Source organism: Nylanderia fulva, unplaced genomic scaffold, assembly GCF_048542155.1.
Source record: "Nylanderia fulva isolate GAGA-0341 unplaced genomic scaffold, ASM4854215v1 Scaffold2, whole genome shotgun sequence".
In the NCBI taxonomy this organism is placed as follows: Eukaryota; Metazoa; Arthropoda; class Insecta; order Hymenoptera; family Formicidae; genus Nylanderia; species Nylanderia fulva.
This window is the reverse complement of record NW_028190263.1, coordinates 6856584-6876962: the sequence shown is the minus strand read 5'-3', so window position 1 is coordinate 6876962 and position 20379 is coordinate 6856584. Positions and strand designations below refer to the sequence as shown.

Genomic DNA, 20379 nt, shown 5'->3' with positions numbered 1-20379 from the left:
AATTGAGCTCGGCGCGCAACAGTGCCCGCGAAAGTGGACGGGCGAGCGAATTAAGTCGCCGCGTTGCTTGTCACACGGCAGGCGGACAGAACTTTATAATGGAACCTGCAAATTCGGCCAGCACACAGTTGCGCGGAATTCGCAGCTCGAAGCGTAAACGCGGTGTGAATCGCGATAATGCTCGCGCAAGCTGCGTTTCATTCGCTTCTAACGTCGACGTGAAAGGTTCAAATTCGTCTTCGAACGAAATCCGACATTTTTTTCTTGCGAATTAAAGTACTTCGAGACGTTTCTCTTAATTACTCAAATCGGTCCTCATTAAGAAATGAAAAAGTTATTACCGCTTTTTTTTTTTTTTTTTTGAAGGAAATGATGAAGTTGGCACTCTTCATATCTCTCCTCGGGTCTTTCCTCTTTTTTTTTATTATATTTAACCACTAGAGCTCTTTTGAAACATATATTTAAAACTCTTTGGAAAAGAGCCAGAGTTCAGAAAAGACATCACTTCAGAATATCAATTATACTAAAATTCTGAAAATGGAATATTAACTTCACAGAGATATATGTATAATTATGTGTTTCAATTTGATAATTACGTATATTCTTGCTTAATTGTAAAGAGAGTAAATGTCGTCTATCTTATCCTGCATATAAAAATTGTATATATTACTTGAGCGCAATTTGTATTTCGAGTGATTAATGAAGTTGCGTTTAATGTGCAGTCTTTACTACATATGACATAAATTTACCTGATTCTACATTATTAAATGACACATATTAACGAGAACATTAATCCGACAAAAACAATTGTGTCCGTATAAATCACGTGTGATTGAAAATAATTTCCGAAACAAATGATTCTCACTCGCTTATTAATTACAGAAGTGAAACGATTTAATAACAGAGCACGTTTAAACATCGACATACGTCACGTGTTTACGCACCTGCGGCAATGTTGCCTCGTAAAATCGAAGATGCGCCCCGAGAGAATCGCGCGTTTAAAGCTAATTCATAATAAACATTAAACGCTTTTCTCTTCGAGGAGAAGCTATCTCGTACAATAATTTTCAATTGCGCTTTCGCGAAACATACATGTTCACACTCATCTTCGCTTGCCATTAAAACTGGCAATACGTAAATTGCGAATGTACACGCGCGGTCACGAAATTCCCGGAATTAACGACACCCAAAGGTATGCGAAAAGTTTGGATGTTGCGGTACGATTCGCGTCCCGAAAATTTCCGCAGCGGTGCACCGTGACCGCAAAACTTTTCGTTTTTGGCAACGAGCCAGAAAAGAAAGAGATGAGAAAGACCGCCTGCCGTCTATGTCCTCTCTTATCACTGCTCCTTCGATTAATCGATCGCGACACGAAGAGATGTGAGAGGGACAGAGAAAGAGAGGTGGTCTTCAATCAGGCACGAGAGACGGAAAATTGGAAAGCGCTCGAGAAGTGAAGCACGCCGAGATCAGAGAGATCGAAGAAGATGATAGCCTGTTAACATTAAAGAAGACGAGAAATTGCGTGTTTAACGCACAGAGCTTATTTGTCGCGTCGGTAGAAACATTTCTGTTTCGAAATTGTCGACGTAAGAGCATTGTGAAATGCGAGAAACGCGCGAGGTGAATCTCTCAAGATCCAACGAGAGACACCGAGAACCATAATTCGAATTTAAGGGGAAATTAAAAGGACATCTAAAATATCTGTAAAATAAGAAATTGAATAATGTTGAAATATTTTGTGTATAAATTATAAAAATGTTATGTATATTTTGTGAAAAGATACAATGTAAGATAAAATGTATAATCCATTATATCTTCAATTTACTACTTGAATTTAAATGAAATATGCTTGTATAGACACGATGTACATCTTTAGAAAATCTAAAGAGACCATTTACATTTAAATCTCCATTATAAATGAGACTCCTAAAGCGTCATACATCTTTATCGTCATTCATCTCCGTCTACCTTATGTAGATAACATTTGACAAGTAGCTCTCTCGAGAGCGCTTGTATTTACGTAGAACGTATATATATATACACAATATATACACGGAAAGTTAAGATCAATGCAACTGCAAGAACGGTCTTGGCACAAAGAGCTCGACAATCTTCCTTCAACCTGCCATAAATCTGGCGTCCTTCGAGCACGTCCGTAACTCTTGTGGCGAAGCGGTATATAGGCCTATATAGGTGGAAATTCACACGAACATTGTTGCAAATTTAGCGCATATAAGTTGCGTATCCTGCGGGGCCGAAGGAGGTGAAACTTCTCACGAAACTTGAAACTTTTGCCGTGCACAAGTTTCCGAAACCGAGCTACACGAGTGAAGAGACGTGGCACGCAAACTTCTACTTAAGAAGACAGAACTAACGTGGCAAGTAATTAGTACAATTCAAGCGATAAATGCGCATTGTCAATTGTAAATTTCCCTTTCGATAAAGCGCACGCGCGCGACTATTATAAGCGTGATAATTCTCATTTATTATTTCATTCATCCAAATAACGATTAATTAATTCAATCATTGTTCGGTTGTCAAAATAGAATGTCATAACAAAATTGAAAATAAAATAATTGAGATAAATGCAAAGATGAAATAATATATTTTGATTAATTTGAAACTGCACACACAGTTGCAAGCATAAATATATAAGATCTGAAAAATAACTAGTAGTAATTAAAATTTTTATAAAATATAAAACTATACTTTATATTTTGTAAAGTTTCTCTTTTATATGATTTCACTGAACAAGTTTAAGTTATCTATATTTCTTCTAATTTCGAAAACATGTACGTCTGTCCGATTAAGCATTATGGTTATCATGTTATTTCTCGACTCATGCACAATTCGTGATATTATCATTATAATATGTAGATTAAATCGTGCTCTCCGAGAGATAACGTATTCTACACATCGACCACTTTTACATAATCCGATTTCGTAGAAACATTTCTACATAGAAATGTATTCGCGGGACATAAGGACGTTATCTAAATTGTTGCAGGGAAAGAGCGCGCCAATTATGTTTCCATTTATTTTTAAATGACTTGGCAAAGTTCAGGAGAGGAACTCGCTCGTTCGCTTGCAAATAAGCATAGAATATTGATTACTTCTCTTCACTAGTATATCGTCCCACGAGAACGTGTGCGATGGCATGCGCCTTGTCGTATCGAGGAACCGAAACTGGAGAGTGGAAAGACAGAAACTATTCGAAATTAGTCACCGCGTTATTCCACACTAATATATATCCCATAACACAATTCTGTCTCTTTCTCTGTTGTTGTTGTTGCTCGCAGCAACGTCGCGTAATGGCACGTCAACGTAACTTGATTACTCGCAGCAGCAAATCCGGCCGCGTGTTTTCGAATAATATTTAGAATTAATTAAATAAATTATCCAATCATCCCTGCACACAGAGCCCACGAAGACTCGACACGAAATTATCTTTGTACAGTGTCAGAATTAATACAGAGTAAAATCAATACTCCGTGCTTCAAAAACAATATCAAGTCCCCTTTATTAAAATGGAAAAGTAGTGTAGAAGAAATTCTTTCGCGCAATATTCTCCAATCGATATCCTAAGTTTTTTTTTCTTTTCTAAATAAGATATTATTTTCCACGATCGTGACTATTTCTGTTCTCGACACGTCACGGAACTCGCTCTTGGCAAACGTTCGCGTATAAATGCATCTGACACTTCCAGTTTGCAACACCCTCGTGCCTAAGTAATATATTCTATGAATATATTAACTATGATTTGTCGACGACGGGTTTCATCGATTGATCGAACAAGTGTCAACGCGCATCGTCGATAGTGAGGGTAATATTTGAACGGGATATACACGCAGTCACTATCTGAGAAATTCTCCCGTCACGACGACAACGTATTCCCAATGTTCTCCTCTCTTTTCTCTCCCTGGCTCATATATATAGCGTTCAGTGTCACGCGATATTAAAGTACACTCCTTTGGCAAAGTGCCAAATCGATGATACGGTTTTCTCTTTCTGTCTGCCTATCTCTCTTCCTCTTTGTTTCTGTCAGAAAACGATTTCTTCTGGTGAACCACCACACAAGGACGTTCTAATACATAAAGTTTTCCTATCATTCTGAAATCATTCTGAATAACGATTTCCTTCATCTCAAAACTATAATCAACATCTGTCGATATTACGTTTTCTCAAAGTATACCATCAATACATTAGTCTAATATTTTTTCATCAAAATTTAAAATGTATAAAACATCTGCTTTATTACGATGAAAATATTCTCTTCGAACAAATGAAGAGCTTGAAATGGAAAATTAATTGCATTTAGAAAGCATCATTCATAATAAATATTTTGCAAATTAATTTCTTTTTCTGTGCTTAACAAAGTATCTTAGAAAAATAATTGTGGTCCTAAAACTGCAAAACTCGCACAGTTCTGACAAAGTTAGCACAACTCGTACACTTGCTGAATATATCAAATTTTTTTTCCCCTGCTTACGGATGCACAACACAGGGATCCTTGAATTTCAAATTATCGTTTGTCAAGGATCGGACAAGACTGTCAAGGTATACGATTAAGAAAACAATATCGCGAGAGACCGGAACCTGATCTTCGTTGTTCAACTCGACCAGAATATCTCCGAGGGCAATTAGCATTAAACGTCCACGGAAAAGCGTCTTCATAGTTAAACTTCGTTTAACCGTGTCACGGACGAGCGACCCGATAGAAGTTTCCAGTCAGGAAACAGTCCAGCAGTAACTAACGTTGGGATGACAAGGCTCTGGCGTCTGTCACCAGTATGTACAACTTGTTAAACATAGTAGCGAATGTTCAAAGTCTGTTTTTGGGACAAGTACGAAATGGCCAAGTGACATGCTATACTTTTCGAAACGCGTCATGCGACTAGCGACGATAGCAAACAACCTTTACAGGTATTTGAATTTCTTAATAACCATGCACACGATTTTATTAGAATTAGTTATTAAAATATGACAACGTTAAAAATATATGGTGAGATAAAAAGTTCGGGGATAGATTTTATCAAATATATATATATATATCATATCGATATATGTGCGCACACGACACATTCATGATATTCGATTTCCTCGGTTTTAAATATTATCGCAATTTACATTTATGTGTTTCGGGAGGAATGCAGCATCAAAGAACGAAGCACGCCCTCGCGAAAATAAATCGCTCGATCGATTTATGACGCGCGAGGACACGCGATAATCGAAAAGTTCACTCGATCGCAACGCTTCGGCGAAATTCACGGCTGCCATAGAGGAGGATGTCTAAAGCCTAAAAAAGGGAATGACTTTTCCCAGAAGCTCTCCGGTAATGCTGCGCCTTCGCAGACCACAGACGCAGACACGCACATGAACGTTCTCCGCGCGTCTTTCAACGAGGACGTGTATGCGTGTGTGTGTGTGTGTGTGTGTGTATGTGTGTGTGCGCGCGGCTTTCCTACGTAACTCCTGACATACCTGTGCTGGATGCGCGCATATGTGTGCGCCGAGTGTTTATAGATACGTGTACAGAGCGAGTGTATATGGGGTAGAAAGCTGGGGCACGGTGGTAACGTCCCGGAAGCCAGGATCGATATCCAGACACGCCATCACCACCCTCGATTCTCCCTCTTCCTCCCTCTATTTCCCTCCCCTTCTCGCTCTCTCTTTCCCCTACCTTTCTTTCCCTTCCGTTTTATCCTAGAGACTCTCTGGTCTGTTTATTTTTCCCGTCCGTCGTCAGGAGGGTTAATGGACCCTCCGAGATGTCTTTTGCGATGCGAACGGATTCGCCACTCGCGAAGGCCAGATTTTTCCTTCCGCCAACTGCAGCAAAGCGTCCTCTTTTACTTCCGCGATCATGTTAAGGGAACGTAATAAACCTGCGTTTGGCGGAACAATGAGCGAGGATTCGAACTACAACCCCTTTAGCGAAATGACGATTAACTCCGAATGCAAGCACGTGATGTGACTGACAAAAAGCATGCAATTAATATGTAAATAACGAACAAAATTAATTTATGTGCGTTATATTGGGGAAAAAAAACAAGTGACATTATTATATTAGATTATAGATTTTACAATATGTGCGAATAAATTTTGATGGGTTCTTTTATATACAAGAAAATAATTTGTCGGTTCCCATTTCGCGCAGAATTACTATTTGTCATCGACTGATTTTATCGGCACTGTAAAGGGTTTCAACTTTTTTTTTTTTTTTTACGTCAAACTATTCGATGCAATCAAATTTCATTTTACCACATTTGTAACAATACCTTGCGTTTCTAGCTTTGTTTTTCGATATTACGTTATAACTGATGTCTATGTACAATGTATATTAATAAATGTCATTGTCAGTATAACCTACATTGTTCTATTTTAAAATCACCAAGAACAATTTTTGACCAACAAAAGTAATCATCGTTTCGGATTTTTATAACGTCATAAACTATCCTGTGCACAATACAAGATACGGCAAAAAGAGAGGAAACAAAGGAAGTCAAGGGTGAAGCAGATAATAGCTTCTGCCTCTTTCAAACGAACTCGAAGTACTCTGTAAATTGAATTTAACCAACTGCATTGTGAATGTCCTGCAATCGATTTGGAACAATAAAGAAATGCACCATTTTTTACTTGTTCGATCTAAGCTAAGGATTAGTAGAAAATTAAATACTAATATCTATATGGTTAATAATATAATTTAATGAAAATATGAATTGAACGTATAGCATAAATCATATTTAAAAATAATAAATCTACATCTCTACATAAATAAATATCAGAGTAAAGAATAACAAAATTCTTAGTTAAATTTTTAAATATTATTGATAATTCTGTCAATATATCTTCCATTACATTATTATTGTTTCATATAGAACTAGCAGCACCGCTTTTGTATTGTACACTATATTAGGATATACTTTTGAAATAAAACAAAAGAAAAGATGCGCTTACATATCTCACAAAATCTCACATTATTCAGGTTCTGCGATAAAAATAATTTTCCCGCGTCGACTATAACACGCCGTATCACTAATTTCCGGAGAAATGAAACACGGAAGGCACGCATAATGGATCTGATAATAATAAAAATACAGTAAGACCGATGTAAAAGATTACCACGAGGATAACGTCAACGACGATATAATCGCGATAAAACGTAATAATGCCGAATAATAATTCATAACGTCGTTATATGAGAAAGAATATTGGAAGAAGTACGGTTGATACTTAAGCGATAATCGTTATACGCGATACGATATGACGTTAACCTGACAGACTTCAAAACGTATAAATGCAAGTTCTGACGAGGGTCTCTCGCTTGAGAACTCGATCGCGACTTTATAATCTTCATGAGCTTCGAAGAAGGGAGGGAAAGCGCCAAGTTTGGCGGAAATTCAATCTTCTCGTCGAAATATGGCGCAGCGCTCGGTTCCGCAGACTTCGCGATCTAAACGATCAAGTATTCATTTCCAATTATGCTCGTGAAACAAGATATTACAAGTGTACAGTGGAACGTTAGGGGTTGCGCGCGATACACTTTCCGTATGTATACAAATATTGCAATCTGATTGAGAATTAAACTATTATACAATTCGAGATACACGCGATTGAATACTAATTATTTCGTAATCGCAGTCTGAGAGATGAATTATCGTCAATTAAAATTCCGAATCATTCTATTAAAGCGATTATTATAAATGCGCATTATTACACGCTTCAAAAATTTATTTTATTCAAATAATGCACCCAATATATGCGGTTCCATATATTATCATTGTTTTCAAATAATTCCATTTCTCTTTAAATTTATTTTTACATTTGCTTGACGAAATGTGTTCTTTAGTTATTTGTTTGCAAAATCTTCGTTACATATACCTATCGCCAAACAAGATACCTCTTTTTTACATTTGATGCTTTAAATAATATACATATAATAATAGAGTTTTCCAAAAGATACATGATTTCTATATACATTAATTAATCAGAGATGTAGCTCGATTTGACAGTTCAAATGTTGCCTGCGATTGCGACGGACATTTCACTTTGTACGATTGATTAATCTCCACCGAGATCGCCAAGGGAAATGACAAAGATTTACTAACTAAGTGGATCAATGTACATCTGTCCCAGTCAGAGTATTTTGATATCGGCTAACAAAAGCTGCTATTTCAGTATGAGTGATATTGCATGTCAAAATTGCTATTTGTCGAACGATACGAAATATTTACAAAAATATCGTGTTTCTCACACAAAACACGAAATTCGAAAAAAGCCAATTGCATTATCGTCCCGCGTTTGAAAATATTTTTGCCAACACACGCACACATATATACACGCTCGTACACAGATCGACGGTAATTTGGAAGAGAAGCAAAAATAATTACGTCGCTGCAAAATGCATACGCCGGCGTTATACGCGGACGGATAAAACAACTCGCGGAAATGTCCGTCGCGTACGCATATTAAATTCCTACCTACAAAACCCGAGGTATCGTTAACAACGTCCGACTCTTTGTCCGAATTAACGAACGTTTATCTGCATTGCGCTTGGAAAAGTACGGCCGCGTCGGACAGTTTTTTTAATTAGCGCAAATAAGCTTATCATGCGATTTTTCAATGCATACGTTACCGTGAAAAGAAAAAAAAAACTAGGATTGACTGTTGCCAGAATTAATACAAACGATTGCGCTGTTTTTCTAGCAATTTTCATGAAAAACAAATAAAACTGGTGAATTTTATCGACCAAAATTGGATATAATTGTATCTCTCTTTTATAGAAAAAGATTAAAACAATTCGAACATTGTTCGCTGTTATAAAGAATATTTGATTTGAACAATTCATTTGCGGACTTACAAATTACGCGCGCACAAAAAAATAATATAAATAATAGATTCTTCATCTGTACCTAATATTTATAAGAACCATTCGCGTGTGTGTCTCTGCAAAATTCCAATCGCGCGGATAATAAAAGAGGGGAAAAATCTCGGATCTCGACGGAACGCGCGGATGAATCACCCCCGGGGTTATACCTGGACGAGCTTCTCGACCGATAACGTCAGGTTATTTTTATCGAGTCGGCCATTCGCGAATCAGGGGTTTATGCGAAGCCTCGCGCACAATACGGAAGCCGAGACGGAAGACGAGAGTAGTCGTCAAGAGAGAAACACAGGAGTAAGGGAATGCACAAAGCCGCCTCTATGTCGAGAGGGAATAGAGGCGTTCTCTGTGCTTTCAGACATCGTGGTATTATGCATCTCGCACGATAGACCGACAGACCTCTGTCGAGCAGGACCGGGTGTGGAGGATCGGGCCCCGAGATGAGACTTTCTTCGGTCCGAGAAATCCGCGTCGGACTCACTCACTTGCGCGATCCTGAGAATATTATTTCGAATCCGTCAGAGGAAAAGATTTACGAGAGAGTAGCTCTCTTCGCGTCGCATTGGAGCATCGCATCGTGTGCACTCGCGATCGCTTGCTCGAAAAAAAAAAGTACACCTTTCAGCGCCGGATTTTCGTCGTTTATTAAAGATTAAGATGAGCGAGACTGCTACTCTCCGTTCGTATTAAGGATGAGTCGCGTATACGGACCGGTTGGGTTCACGTCAAATGTTAAATTCTGGATAAGCTCGCCTCGTCGGCCTCAATTTCGTCACGTTCTGCGGAGATTCGCGTTGATCTTGCCTGACATTCTTCGTTTGCAATAATTGCTTCGTATAACACATCTCAAAGTCCAAAGTCAGATGTTCTATTGGGAAAGAGATTTGGCGGTTTTGCTGTACAATTATTCTCGACATTTGATAATAGTGCAAAAGTTGAAAAGCGTTTACGTAAAAATAAGAAAAAATACAATTTCTCATCTTATATACAATTTGCGTTATTATGTCAAATGTCTGTTGTTTTAAGTTTTCGATATACTTAATTCAGGATAATAGACTCAGCGCGATTATTTTACCAGTGAGAAAATAAAAATCGAAGTGCGCGATGTAAAAAAAGCTTCATCTCGATTTATATCTCGTTAAGGTAATAACGTTATATTTACGTAAATGTTTGGTATAAATGTTTCTCTCGAGCGACGAGCAAAGTTTGAAAAATTGCCAATAATGTGACATCACGAAGAAATGGACGATCTATACGCAATATAAAAAACTTGTGACTTATTTTACCGATATGTTCCCAGCAGGAAATTGAGCCACTTCACGAGAGTTCGACTAATCTTTGAAAGAGAGAGAGATAAAAAAAAGGTTACGTGTGAAAAAAGGGATTTATTTTCACTTGTTCATACTTGCACAACAATTAACACGAACGTAAAAGAAGGCACTTTGTTTTAAGGATCTATTACACCGTGTAATATACACCTCATTATGCATTTTAAACGCCTCTGTGAAATAGACGGTACTAAGTTACGATTATACCCTTAATAATTGTAAAGAGCAAAACGCGATTGAAAAAGTAGTAAAAAAATTAAGTTTAATTTTGTACTACTCATAGAAATAAATTTTACATTCGAAAGAAAAGAAGCAAAATGTTATCTTCGATTTAAATTTCTCTAAAAGTCTAATAACGTCCGTCTATCTATTAAACTTTGCTAATTACAGTAAATTAATTACAGTACTCTAATAATGTATTGCAAATGTGAAGCGCGATGATATACTATTATTTACAACACGTAAAAAGTTAGATACTCGCCGGGGGACAAATACATTATTATACTACAGATAATTACACAACATCGTAATCAAAAAGTTTAATAGATAATAATAAAATAATTTCTCTCTCCCGTCGCGTTTTTTCCAAAATAAGATATATTTATATTTTTATAATTCTAATTATTTTATCACGCACATGCGCAGTATATATTTAACAATTCAATATCGAGAGAAATCTCATTAACTCGCCGAGTTTACGTTCTGACAGCTAATACCGTCGGTGCAGCTGCAGTTCGATTATCGCCGCCACCAGAGAAACGCTGTCGCTTTATCGAAGTCTGTATAATTCCTCTCCACCGATCATCAGTGAGTATCGGTCGTACGCGAGCAATAAATTTCCTAGCAAGGAATTTTCTATCCGCTTTGCTCCGTTCGACAATCGGAAGATGCAGACTTCTCTGCAACGTCTAACGTCCTTCCTCTTTCTCTCTGCTAATGGGACCATAATCATTAAATTGTGCTTTCATTGGTCGACGGCAACAGCTAAGGAGACGTCAGCGATAAAGCCGGACTAAACGGTAAAAGCTCGTCGAAATGTCTAACTACGTGTCTATGGGCGATTCAATTTGTGGAATGTCATTCACGATTTACATTATTCGACACGTAATATAATGAACGTAGACGTAAAACTTGCACAAAGCGTTAATCGTACAAAGCACTTATAAGCATCGCGATATTACGTTACACATAAAAATGACAAAAAAACGTATGCAATATCGAATAATTGAGATAATAATATCAATATTCTTTTTTCTCTTTCAACGAGTATAAAACTCCGGATACGACACTCGATATGCTTCTCAATTGTTTTAAATATTTGCGCGAAAGATTGCTAGCTTTTGTCAATAAAAGTGTAGATGACAACGTGATGCGTGTACGTATCAATTTATTTGATTAATTAATGTGTAATTAATTTAATGTTTTAAGTAATTGTCTTAGATTTGTTACACATAAGTACAGAGCTACAAGTAATTTTATTATCGAGTTACATAAAAAAAAAAAAAATGGAAAAATAGATCGCGTTGCTGCAATAAAACGCGCATATTCACATATCTTTCTCCGTTTATCACAATTGCTACCGTTAACTTCCCAACTAGCGGAAAATTAAGGAAAATGATAAGCCGATTACGGCGAAACTACTAAAACCGATTTCGCCGTAATAACGTAAGTGCTGCAAGGGCGTGAAACCGTCCGCCCTTATCATTCACATCGACACGACGCTCGATTGCGGGCGGCCCTTTCCGGATCGCCGGAGAAATTTAATTTCCAAGTTCGTCGGCCCTTCTCGCGCACGTGTCAATTATTACGGCGAAAATCTCATTATCTTACACACCATTAATATCAGCGATAGCGAAGGAACGGCGCCGCGGTTGTTCCCCTTTTTAATGGAAATGAATCTCGCCCGAGGGACGGTCTGAAGAATCGTCGGTTCGGCGAACGATATGCGCGAGAGCTAATGCATCCTTGTCGTTTGTTCGAGCGTGTCGGTTTTACTCTAGAACTATGCCTCGGAAAATCTGTCAAAGTTTTAACGCGCGTATCTAAATGACAAATCTATCGCGACTATCGAAAGTAATCGCTTCTCCGCGTCACGTCGAGTATATACGTGATGAAATAAAAAGTAATTAAAGTCACGATAACTCTCTCTCTCTCTCATTCTGCAATATCGATCTTCCTTCATATATAGTGAAGACATACGGCAAAGTGCACTCAAATATAAGGATCCATCTATGTATCTACCGCGTAAGTTCCGTGATGTAAGAGCGTCCAAGAATTACGGATCGCCAACTATCGACAAGGAAAAGCCAGTCGATAGTTTCCTGCCCTAACTGCTTGCAAAGGGATCTCCGTCTGCAGGATGAAAAAGTTGCGCGTCAAGGGGAGTTCGTTCCATCTTCACTCGGGAGGCCCGCTATACCTTTGTTGAGTGATAGTATTGACCCGCCTACTACGAGAGGATAAGACTTCGAAGTAGTTTCCCGGCGTGAGCAGGAACCGATAAACTGGCGAAGATGGACAATCCGAGGAAGTCGTACAAATGTCATGTTATTTTTCAACCTTTGGAATCTGATATAGCGTATAGAAATATTTAAACCCGCGTTTTTATGCGAAATTAATTGTAATTGAAAAATAATAAAATATACGCTATCGAGGAATAAAAATTAGCGAATTTAAATATGTTAATATTAACAGAGCGTTGAATAATTTTTTTATTAAAAGTACTTTTATTCAGAAATTTGAAAAAATAATTTTCGACAATATGAAACATTTTTTAATATTCTCTCATCTATCTTATAAACCTATTACAAATAAAATTATTTATTAATAATTTTATAATAAATTACGTTATTATTCATAATATAATTAATGATAATCATTCGAGTGACTCGAAACGGATAAACGGGCGGCGGAGAAATTAGACACCGAAAACAAAGAAGTGTATCGAGAATCTAAGTTTGCGAAGAAGAAGCAAACGAATCAACGCAATCTCGAGTGGCTGCTCCGTGAGACAGAAAACTTTAGAGGTTGGATAAAGTCTGTTCAATCTGCACTTATTAGAGAGAGGCTCTCCTCTCTCGTCAAACACACGGACAAAGTGCTTGTAAGAGCACTAACAGCCAGATAGAACTGGAGTTTGTAATCATGGGACAACAAAAAGGAAGTCAAGAAAGAAGACGGAATAGCTTGTAAGAAGAAGCTAAGAAGGATACGAGAAAGAACACATAACGTCAAAGTACTTGACTTCATCTATCCTTCCTGCCGTTCAATGGTATTATATGGGTAATCGATAATCAATCGGAAATCCGTTTGGCTTAAATGCAAAATTCGCGCGAAATATATGTACATAATTATAATATAATCTCTAAAAGGGATGCATTAATTTTAGACATGCTAACATCTCTCTACGTTTACGTATATTATATGTATATACGCCTTCTCGATTTAAATTATTGACTATACTGCACAATTAATTTCGAGACACATTAATAATATTTCTCTTTATCAATTTCGATGTGCGTAAACATAATATTTTATTCATCGCAAAAAGCATCAATTGTTATAATAGCATTAGCTACTGAAAAGCAATTACATCAAAACGTTTCGTATTTTTTAATTTCAAAAAATCTGAAGGAATGCTCAATTTAAGTTAACTAATAAAAAATTAATATTTAATTTTATATAATAACGCGCAACTCTCACAGATTTATGCACCACTTCATTTGACACTTGTGTGCGCAGACGCATGTTTGTAAAAATTTACTCAACCGGGCAAAGCTAGAAACATTTTATGTACATAGATTTATATTCCGTTTGAAACCGTTCGCCTTTTTCGCCGTGTAAACTCCCGATGACAACATAAAACCGGTAAAATCCTGCAATATTTCGACTACAACGTCCGCAATATTGCAGTCGATCCGTCGTCGCGTCGAGGAAAACCGTTTGGAGCCTGAGGTGGAAGCAAGTAAAGAAAAGAGGACAAACGTATCGGCGTCTCGAGGAAAAATCGTCACTCGCCTTTCCAATTACGGAACACTACATCACGAACAGCTTTCTACCGAACTCCCGGAGGGACATGTGTCCCCCTTTTAGGAGATCTGTATCTTCAAAGTGATCTATACCGAGTGATTTAAGATAAGTAGTTCGCTCGCCAGCAGTCGACCAACAATCTTCTTAAAGTTCTTTTCAAGCTCTCATATCACGCGATATTGCGATTGCCGAGATATAAGTCAATTTTTGTGCACACACACACACATACATATTTCTTTCTTTTTTCCTATACAGATATTAATGTTAGATACAATGTATTTTTTAATGCAGAAGAAAGATCTAATGATAAATCTAATAGATCTGATAATGAAGATAAAACACGAATTGCATCTGCAGCACGATTTACAATTTGCATTATATTATTATTGCGATAATGTTTCTTCAATCAACGGTTAATCTGTTAACTACATCAATCCTCACATTAGAATAATTACTATAAATTATTATCATGATATACAATGCAGAAAAAAACCATACTACTGCAAAAGCCTATTTTTTTAAGGATTGCTTTCATTCAACTATAGCAACGTCTACATTTACATTTTTTGTTGTGGGAATGTATAAATTATTAGTTAAATGTATACTTTTAGAGAAGGTAGGTTTCTGGGAGATTCAACAGATGATGGTTCTCACTTATCAACTACAACTCGACGATCTTTTCTCTTGAGAAATGTCATTCGTTGACTTAAGTTGTCCTCGACGTCTCGCGGTGCTTACTTTACATATCCGTCGACAATGTTTAATACGCGACAGAGAAAGAGATAAAAATTAATGTAATTGCAATTAGCGCGTTGGCACACAAGACACTTTGATTAAGTGCACGTGTATGTATGTAAGACATGAAATAGTATATCTCCTTTTAAAGCCAATCCTCGAGTTCCATTTCGTTCTAACGAGACAAAACTTTACGAGAGTCGCAGAGTACACGAAGTAAGATACGATTGATCTGCAAATCAAAGTCAAAAAACCGCAAGAGAGTATTCGCGAAAGTTTACTATCTCAAAGGGAATAGCTATGTTAGATCGAAAAACACGATATTATCGAGAGTCGAATTTACGATATTGACTTCGATAAAATGATTAATCCGCAAATTCAATTATTTGTTTTCATCTGATAAATGACATTTGATGATTAAATATCACATTAATTAAATCCAGCCACGCATATCTCGAAATTGTAATTTTACAACTTTTAAATATTTATATATTCTTCTCATAATTATATGATATTTTTGGAGATTATTTTGTATAACATTAAAAACCGATAATATCACGTACTTCTCTCTTTCATCTTTTAGAATAAATACAGCGAAATTATTTGATATATAATAACTATAGCAATAAATAATACAGTCAATATTATTTACGAATGAAATATGCTTCTTGAAATTCTATATCGATATTCGCTCTGCATGCTAAAGATAAACATCTATCTGCGTATATCATAATTAATAATAAATTGCATTTCATAAGGTACAAGCTACAAAGCGAATTCTATATATCCGATCTCAATGCGAAATCTTAATCCGCATTCGAGGAGAGAATATTGCGCATCGGCATTCGCGGACAAATAGCGTTCGATAGTATCGTCATAACTTCCGCAGAATCGTAACCCGTCGCTTTAGAGCATCCTGCATCGAATGAGAACTGCGTCATGCATCTGGGTCGAATATGCATTCGCGTCAGCGACAGATGCACGCACGCACGATGGAAATGCGTAAAATATCTGCAGCGCGCTCGCGAAAAAGTAGAAACAAATTGAGACAAGTAGTCGCGTCGGGGGAAAAAAGGGAACAATCGTGAAACTTTATGATTGCATACGTTTTGCTGCGGTGGCAGATCTGCCAACGAAGCAAAAACCAGTTTTTTTTTTTTTTTTAGACACATACCGACTGATTGTCACCATCATAAAAAAGAATCTCTTTAAAAAAATCTTTAAAATATTTCACTAAAATAACTATCGTGCGAAATTAATATTAAATAAGACATTCACTTCGAAATTATAACAAGTGAACTGTAAAATATCGAATTATGTATTCAAACACATCTCTTGAAAATTAAAGAGTACGAAAAGTAAAATTAATATTTCATAGCTGTATAATACAATTTGAAAATTCTTTCTGGAATATTAATTAATTAATTTAGTAAGAAGAAAGATCTTTCAAATTTTGAACAATTATTTCTCTCGAACTCTAATTGAAAAAAATCATTAATAAAATTAATACGCGGATAAGTCTTCCGAGTACGATAAAGTGCATCAAGAGGGATGCCTCTCGTGTGCGCAGTCCCATAAGGAGAAGGAATCTCTTCGTCTTTCGGGAAATTCCAGGATCGTGCGCTGAAAAGGTTGCTTAAGGGGGATCTACCCATAAATTCCAGCAGCCCCCTCCGGGCTGAACGGTAATTGCTCGTTTCCCCGACTGTTCCCGGAGCACGTAGAAACCGTCACTGACCCATTGTGGGTAGATGCATAGATTCTAACTGCATTGTGGGTAATATGCGCGACTAATATGACGACGAATACGGCGCGTTAACACAGTTTTGCCCAGCGGGAACGAACCGCAAATTCTGGCCTTCCACTCACAATACTAAACAATTGCACAGAGTTCGGTTATCTAATCAAGAGCAACGATTAAAATAGCGATACTGATTATGAGAAAATACTTGGTATGAGAATTATTAACTTTTTTTTTATTTAACATAATGTAATTATTACATTTATTTCGTCGATATGTATTCACCAGTATAAAAGGATTTCTCGTTAAGATTTTAATCATTATTAATAAAATAATACTTATCAATTAATTGATAAGTAATTGATAATAAAATGTTAAGCATAATGATAATGAAGGTTTTAATAAATGTTATAAATTCCATGTTCGGTTAAGAATCGATAGACTTTACTTATGTAATAGAGTTTCTCGGCTGTGCATGTCGTACTTGTTCGAAATTCGCGATTCGTTAGTTCGAGGACAGGCTTTTAATTTCTCAACCCGTGACAAGAATATTCCGTACTTCCAAATGAACGCGTTGTTCATCGCGCTACTTTTTTTTTCATACAATTTTATATTTTCAAATATTGAGTATTCAGTTGGATGCTTCCTCGGTTTAAAATCAACATAAACCGTTCAGGTTTGTTTAAAATATTTTACTCAAATATTTTGGCAAACAATATCTCGGTTTGGAAATGAAAACGTGACTCATGAATCGTATTGATCGATTTCTACGTGCAATAGAATAGTATGATATAATATATAATAAATATAAAAAAAGATATATATATATATATATATATATATATATAAAAGATATGATATATAGAAGATTGTATCGCAATTTTTATTCATATACAAAAGATGATTCAAGTTTAGTTAAATCTTACGTGTTATTTTCGTCGGAAATATGCATTTTAAAATTAGCAGATTAATAAAGACCTTAGAGAAAAAAGATTATTAAAGCGCGACTAAATTATTAAATACTATGTTTAACACGCAGATTTGATTAACGAAGCCTTTATTATAAAAAGGAACGTATCCGCATTTTTTCAAACATTCCTCAAATCTTTCGAGATCGTAAATAAATGTTCCTAATATATAATTAATCGTTATATTGCCGTACTTTCGCCAAGTGCACTCTCGTCAGAATATCGGTAACCTCAGCTGATGCAATATGCATCCTAACTGCATTGTACGCAATCTGCCGCGAGCAATACGACACACGATAAACACGTGGGCGAACCCTCCATGCATTAACACAGTTTTGCCCCGTGAGGATACCCTTCGAAATTCTCCTGTGTGTCAATTGAACATAACACACAGTGCCAACTATTTTAACAGAATTTCATACCCGCGACGCGCTCTCGATAATAAACTGACTATTTATTGATTATTAACACAACGCGAATATCAATTTCCAGAGTAATTATTTTCAGAAAACGCGGCGCAGCGAAACAGGTTCATTATCGTTTATGTTTTTTTACTCTCGTCCGTACGATAATTCATCTCGAGATGGTTAATTGTTAAATCCTATGTATACTTATATATGTACATACATATGTGTATATATATATATGCGTGCGCGTTACATTTATAAATCTCCCTCTTTCCAGAAATCAATATTTAAGTCTGACACTAAATATGAAGCAACTTTTATAACTGTATTAGTCCGCGGCTGAAAAAAATTATAAATAGCGGTTTACTTTAAACCAAATTCACATTCTAATAAAAAGTATATTTATCTGAAATTATTGTTCTAATCAAAATCATTGCATATATATGACAAAGTATGATTATCCTAAGATATCTCGATTAAAATTTCGTTCTTTTTTCCCCAGTACCGCCATGAATTTTCTCAGAAAAATATTCGAGACATATCTCATCCTAAGGGGTGGCTTTGAGAAATAACTTGCGTAAACGAGACGCGCCAAAATGACTTTTACACTCTTAATAAAGGCAACACGATGTAACATCTCACCGCGTCATCGCGCTTCTTTTCTCGCCCGAATATCACCAAATGTTTTCACGCCGCGTCGCAAGGAAAAGGTACACATGAAAAATCGACGAACGAGAAGCGTGAGAAGCAACAGCGGAAATGATATAGTAGCGGCAGCAAGGATATGTGCAAGGGATATAATTGCATATTGCGTTCAATTCGCTAATGGTTTGCGCGCACAGGACGACTTCTGGATCCCTTTTACACATTCATCCTGGCAACGTTTACGCCATTATTAACCCAGTTCGTTACTACGGCCGATGATGGATTGCTTCGACTACGCTCTGGAGGTATGATTCATCGCTATCGATGCGCTCGACATGATCTATCGAGATTAACGATCGCCCGCCTATCGCATTCTTTCGCCTGTTATTTAATGATCTTCTTGTTGGCGACGATTCTTCCATGCAGGAAGAACACACAATAATACTGAGACCGGCCGATGCATCAATACCGCATTTGATGGCGATACAGTGATAAAATATGAGTTATCGAATAAAACGAATAAATAAAATCACAACGTTTTATATGCAATAGTTATTAATTATAGGCAGATATATATATATTTTTTTTTTCAATTGAGATAAAAAGAAAAAGAGACCTTTAATCATTATACATAGAATATTTATGAGAATAATTTCCTTTCAAAGCAGTTGGAAAAAATGTACAAAATTGTTGAAAAATTTTTTTAATTCTCTTCTCTCTTTTACGCGTAATAATTTTAAAAAGTACTTCTATAAGTCAAATCCATTATCGTGTGGTACCTTGATCTTTTTTAATTTTGTTTTACATTTACTTGCACGAATAACCGCACGTTCATTAACCTATATACCTATATACGCGTTTTCTTTCTCATCGAACTTCGACTTTAAAATAACGATCTTCTTATTCTTCGTTTTGCCTTCCCGTGTTACAAGCCCTATTACACTCTCGACGCGACGCCGATGAACGCGATAGCGAAAAAACTCGCGTGATAGCAATACATCGCGATTAATTCTGTTTCACGTGATCGCGCAACACAATAGAGCACGAGCCGATGTATCGTGGAAGAAATAAATTCGCGCACGGCAATTTCGATCGTTACAGAACAATCGATCGCCGCAAAATGCTTCCCGTTAATGGAGACGAATAAATGGTTTCCATATATTTGCGCATAAAAAAATCACTATGTCATGAACTATGTAAATAAAAAAAAATCAAATAAAAATATATTCAATTCTTCTTTCCTTCTCTATTTTTTTTTTCTCACGCTGAATATGATGCAAGTTCCGTTATTATACGTCAGTATCTGTGTATACCTCTGAGATAATTTAGATTTCAAATTTTTTCATCAAATATATATTCTTATCACATATGTAGACAGAAGATCAATTATACACGCGACAACCTGTTTTTTTCGGATATGTATGTAAAAATATCTTTCAATCTTCTCGAGCGTGCACAGATTTTTATATTTGAACGTGATCGGTAGAGTTAATCGCAATTCCCGAATATACCGTAGCTTTTTTTTTTTTTGGTATCGTATCACGCGTTCTCCGTTACACAAAATCCCGCATTCGGACTTTCGCTTTGCGGACGCAAGGCCCGGCAGTTTGCATTTTACGCGCCTTGGTTAGAGCCGCGG

General features: G+C 36.5%; 1 protein-coding gene across 1 annotated transcript in view; it reads right to left on the bottom strand.

The window, feature by feature from the left end:
- LOC114942845 (RNA-binding Fox protein 1) overlaps positions 1-20379 on the bottom strand; it is a 267417-nt gene that overhangs the window by 229703 nt on the left and 17335 nt on the right. The gene's annotated exons all lie outside the window — the stretch shown is intronic.